Source organism: Electrophorus electricus, chromosome 15 (assembly GCF_041902795.1).
Source record: "Electrophorus electricus isolate QZ-2024a chromosome 15, ASM4190279v1, whole genome shotgun sequence".
NCBI classification, from domain to species: domain Eukaryota; kingdom Metazoa; phylum Chordata; class Actinopteri; order Gymnotiformes; family Gymnotidae; genus Electrophorus; species Electrophorus electricus.
In genome coordinates this window covers 337,510-343,340 of record NC_137511.1, presented here as the reverse complement: position 1 = coordinate 343,340, position 5,831 = coordinate 337,510, and positions in this window count along the sequence as shown.

Here is a 5,831-nt window from a genome sequence, read left to right as displayed (position 1 = left end):
TTCCCTGTGTTACACATATCTAGTGGCCTATCCCTGTCCTTCCTTTCCTGCTCACATCAAGTGTGATGATGCAGCAAGTCTCAGGTGAGCAGAGTAACCCATCCTGCAAACATGAACCCCTGTTCAACATAATATTTTGTAAATTGCATTTCTGGCTGTTTCATTTTTCACTGTTCAACTTGCATACTTTTCACAAGCTTGTGAAATTTCCAACAACAGAAAACAATACACTGGACTTATAGTATGAAAATGTAAACAATGCATTCAGCTCCTCTGCTGTTCTTCCTCTTGGCAGGTCAGTCTGGTACTACTAACATCCCACTATACAACAGATGTATGCCAAAAATGGCTGCTTAGTAGAACTGTTAGAAAATGGAAACACGAAGGAGTGGAGACTATGAGGATGTATGAGAAGCACAGAATGGAATGTACTATGTGAACTACAAGAGGAGGCCATCAACATTACTGTGCCACAGAATACATGAATTTCTCTGCTGAGAGCATTTTCCCACCAAAGAAATCCACTGCTTCTTAGATAATGAACCCTGAATACATAGCAGCCTTTAAAACCTTCTGAAGACAAGAGTCTATAGAGAAGAGCATAAGGCCAAAATCTGTAGGGTCTGGAGAGAACTAAAATAGAGAATAAGGCAGAGCAAAGACTCTTATAAAAAGAAACTGGAAAGCACGCTGTGGCAGAATAAAATCAGGGTGGAATGGTGTGAAGCGTATCACCAGCTTCAGGATGAATGGTGTTAAATGAGGGAGGTTTTGAACATCACACAACACTGCATGACCACACAAACCAGACCACACAACACTGCATGGCTCACAGCTGCACACTCTTGAGCCACTCTTTTTCACTTCAGAGACTAACACACTAAAGTGCTTTAAAGTAGAGAAGGTGAAGAGGGAGATGTCCAGACTGCCATAGCAAGGTTCCTGTGCGCTTTGGTTGCATGGCTAATGAAGGATTTGTTTCTGTGGAAACCTTTTGTGTGTCCCAGTAATTTTTATATACCTAGCTTCATGTTCTGTACTAAAGAAAATCAAAATCAGTTTTTTCTGAACAACTAACTTTTCAGTGTTTTTTAATTTTGTGTGGAAGGTCATCTCAAATCACCAGTGCCCTTAAAAATGAACACTATTTCTCATTTGAAACTTTTCTCTCTAAATGTTAGCAAGTAAACCCATTTTTAATGCTTTAGCCTTGATCAGATTAAAACTACACATATAGGGATGCAAATTACAGCCCCAAAATGATATGCATCATAAAATTCTAATGTCATGTTACAGTGAATTATTTCTTTCTCTAGTCAATCATATTTGGAAAGGCTTTCCCATGAACTCAGGATTCTTTCCATATTTCAACAAGCGGAAACTGAGACCTTTGGCAAACAAGCACTCAGTGGAATTCGTAATCTTTTCTGCTATCTACAAAGCCATTATTTCAATGGAGACTTGGGTGGATTTCCCCTTCAAAAAGGGACAAGACTCTCTACATGACAGGCACACCAAAAGTGGGAGTTTCTGGTCCATTCGAGATCACCAGCAAGGAGGGGGGTTCACTGGACTTTCCACATTTGTGTTTCAGTAGCCCTAGAGTAAGCACGGGGCAAGCAGAGAAAGAGAGGCTGCCAAGAGGCCTGAGACTATACGTCTATGAGTATTTGATTTTTAGTTACGTGATAACTGAAGCTATCATTTTTTTCTTTTTGGTGTGAGAAGCTGTTGGTGAGTAAGTATGTGTACATTTAGAGATTATTTAGACACTGTCCCCAAATGCATGCACACACACATACACACACATACACACACACGCACACACACATACACACACACACACACACACACACACATACACACAGACACACACACACACACACACACACACACACACACAAACAAATGCACACACCCCTACGCAGACTGACAAAAAAGGAACAGGCCTATACTTATATGTGATTAAATAAATCAGCTTTTAAACAATTTTATTGTGCATCTGTATTCTCACTGTTAAAGCAGCCAACCTATATGAAACCAGCACCCACAACTCAGCTGAGGAAATCCAATTAATTTGCTTATTCAGTGGAGCTAAATACCTCCAATGATGTCTGCTAACAGTATCAAGACGGTGAGGAAACTGATTCTTCTCAGTGTTTCCTCCTCCTCCCTCCTACCAGTCTGTAAGGAGATTAGCTCTGTCAAGCAGAGCTGTGAGGAGGGAGCGGTTTATGGTCAGACTCATGTGAGGGCAGCATTGCACCAAATCAGTATGTCTGAGGGAGTCAGGAGGCGGAGTGTTCTCACAGGGACCTAAACAAATGTTTATTAGTGAACATGTCATGGATTTATTGCTTCTGGTGCACAAGCCCGAACTCCTTCTTAAGATGAATCACCAGAGTGTAATTCCTTTTTTGAGGATTTTTGTGTGTTCTTTGTGCACATATGGCCAACTAGTTCTTCATGAATTGGTGTACATTCTTCTTAAAAGTAATCATACTAAAGTGTGGAAAATGTAAACCAAAAGGACAAAAAGTTAAAATGGTCAGCAACAGGTGTGTGTGCGTATGTGAGAGAGAGAGAGAGAGAGAGAGAGAGAGAGAGCGAGAGAGAGAGAGAGAGAGAGAGAGAGAGAGAGAGAGAAAGTCAGCCAGTCAATTTTATTTTTAGAACACATTTAAATGACTGAGAGCCAACTAAAATTTAAACAAGCACACCATATACTAAAATGTAACTTAGAAGTAAAAAAAATAATAGCAAAAATAGTAAAAAAAACCAAACAAAAAAAAACAAAAACAAAAAAAGAAAAAAAAAACTAAATAAAGCTGATGAAGGAAACTAATATGATAGAAAGTAAAAACGTAGTAGGAGTTTACTAGCAGAGGCTCTTAAATGCTCTAAAACCATTTAAGAGGATTCAAAAGCCTGGGAATATAAATATAATTTATATATAAATAAAATAAATAGAAATATAATCAGACTTAAAACCATCAACAGGTGACATGTCCAGGTGTCCTGGTCCCAATTTAAAAGCCTAGTGTTCACATTCTGGACAAGCTACAGACATGATAGAGCTGACTGACTGATTCCCATATACAGATATTTACATTAGTCAGTACATGATGAATTAAAATGGGTGGATACTGGGTATTTATTTGGGTATTTAAATGATTAAATGGATTTAAGTTTTGCGATTGTTCTGACCATTGAATTGATTTGGTTGCCAAATTTTAGTGCCGAGCTGAAAATAAAGATAAAAGAGCCCTGGCATGGCTGTGTACATTACAGTTTTTTTTTTACAATTCTATCAAGCATTTACTGATACTTAAAATACTTAGCAACACAACTTCATCACACAATTACCCAAATAGTTTATTTTCTTCTCAAAATCACACTTTTTTCACTAAATACCAATTGTACATTATAAAGCAAATCTTTCTCTACACATAATTATTAAAAAACAGCAAACCTGCCTCAGTTTCAAATCATTTTTACAAAATATTAGCATGATTATCAAAATATTGTTGACTGCATTACAGAAACAGCATCACTTTTCCCATCAGTTCAACCAGCAAACAATACACTATTGTTTTTCTACACCAGTGTCTTTTTAATATAAACCACTACTTTTTTTTTTTTGCTGGAGTGTGCATGTGTGCATTTCTAGTAACATACTATCAACAAGTAAATGATTAATATTTACAGTATATTTACTGTATAGTAGACAAAAAAGAGTTCATAGTACATGAAATTACTGGTAGTAGTAAACAAAAAATGTAACATTCATGGCCTTTGATCCCAAATGTATAGAAATAAAATAAACAAATGCAGTACAAAATAGCCACAGAAGTTGGGGGGGGAAAAAAAACAAAACAAAAATACACAGTCCTGTTTTACAGTTACTACGGCATTTGGCCACATAGTCTCGTCCACATCACATCTGATGTCATCCCTTGCTATGCAGCTTGGATAAAAATGCTTGGCACCAAGTTTCCACTCCTGGCAGTCTTCAACTGAGATGTATTACTTACCTGTCAGATTGTTGAAGAATTCAGACAATGACAGTTCACCATCTCAGGTTAGGCTGCAATCTTTTATCAGCCTCTCTAATGACACACCATGTGGTGATGGCTCTTATTTCATTAGTGACAACAATTCTTTTTCTCCTGCAAGCACCACCTTACTCCTCTCCACATACTTCTTCCTTATCTAGACTTCTTTCTCTCACTAGTACTGTATATTGTGTGCCCATGTGGCAATGGGCAACAAACCCACCTGGGCTCTACAGGTAATTAATACCTGCCCCAACCACCAGACCAACAAGCCATTTCCTTACCACTGGAACCAGATCACCTATTTCACCTGCCTGAATCACCCGCTCTTCTGCATGCACTTCCAATAGCCTCTCCATACCACCCCACCTTGGTTGACAAGCTGCCTCTTTGGTCTGGTAGTCAAGGCACACATTTACCACTTGTAGGTCCTGGTTTCAAGACCTGGGTGGTGTTGCTGCCTTTGTCACAGCATATATAGACCACACTCAATCCTGGAAGCCCATTTTTATGAAACCATGTCACTGACAGTACTTCATCACTTATGTATGTCTCCATTTTAGACGGAAATAAGCGGGCTTTGGTCTATTTTATACTACTTACAGCAGCTATTTCTCAATGTGTCAATGATCTGTTCATTCAAAAATGCTTATCAGCTGTTTCAACATAGATTTTTAGCTGCTGTTGTTGCAGAAGTAGATATTTTATGCTATATTTAAGATTTTGAACATTATGATAAAGACACTCCAAACTTGTACTTGTATCTAGCTCCCTCCCTGCATCTGTCGCAACCTCCTGAAGACAGTCATGCATAGCAATTGTCACCTTGTTCAGATATGAGATGCTAACTCTTGGACTATTCCAGTCCGGCTGGTCACTGTTTGGGAGATGGAACAACAGATGTGTTAAATAAATAACAGTCTCACTTGGCAGATTTTGAAGCTGGCCAATGATACATCCCATGGTTTAAGCTTAGTTAATACTGAACTAGCTGCAATTCAAATAATGTCACAGACATTATTAATGATGTGAAACTTGCTGTTACAACTCTGACTCATGCTGAAAACTCATGGTTCACAGTCACTATGGGGCATGAGTTCATCACATTATTGTGGTTGCCTATTGTGATTGTGTTTGTTCTCATTGCTTGTTGCATGCCTATTGTAATATAATGTATTCAAGGTTTGCTCTTTAGCACTGTGGCAGCACTTATTCAGAAAACAACTTGTATGCAGCTGGACTAAAGAAAGGTGAACAAACACGTGAAAACAAGACCAAGTATTTTTTTAACTGAATTATGATATGTTTAAAAATGATAAATTAACTATTGTTCTGCTTTACTCCTGATGACTATGTGTGTCTAGCTGTGTGCCCCTTTTCCTCTAATAATTAGCATAAAAGGTTTCTCAACCAGTGCTAGTGGGGAATTCTCCTTGTATGTGTTATTATTTAGGAATAAAAGACGAGGATCGTTAAAATTTCATACAAGGAGAATTCTTTTCCTGTAAATAAACTAATCCTTTACACACAGCTGTACAGAATATCTATCCTCTGAATGTACATCATGTCTATTTTTATGTATTGGAAAGGCCATGCTAAATATGGTTTGAACTAGCTACAGGCTGCTGTCTTTGTCTGTATACTTAACAATTCCTCTCCTGTCTGAACATCTTGCACTCGTTATATTATTTACATATTTCCCATTTAGTCATATGCTTTGCCATCTATAAATACTCATGTAAGCCTGAATAAAGTGCACATGCTTCCCAACATCTT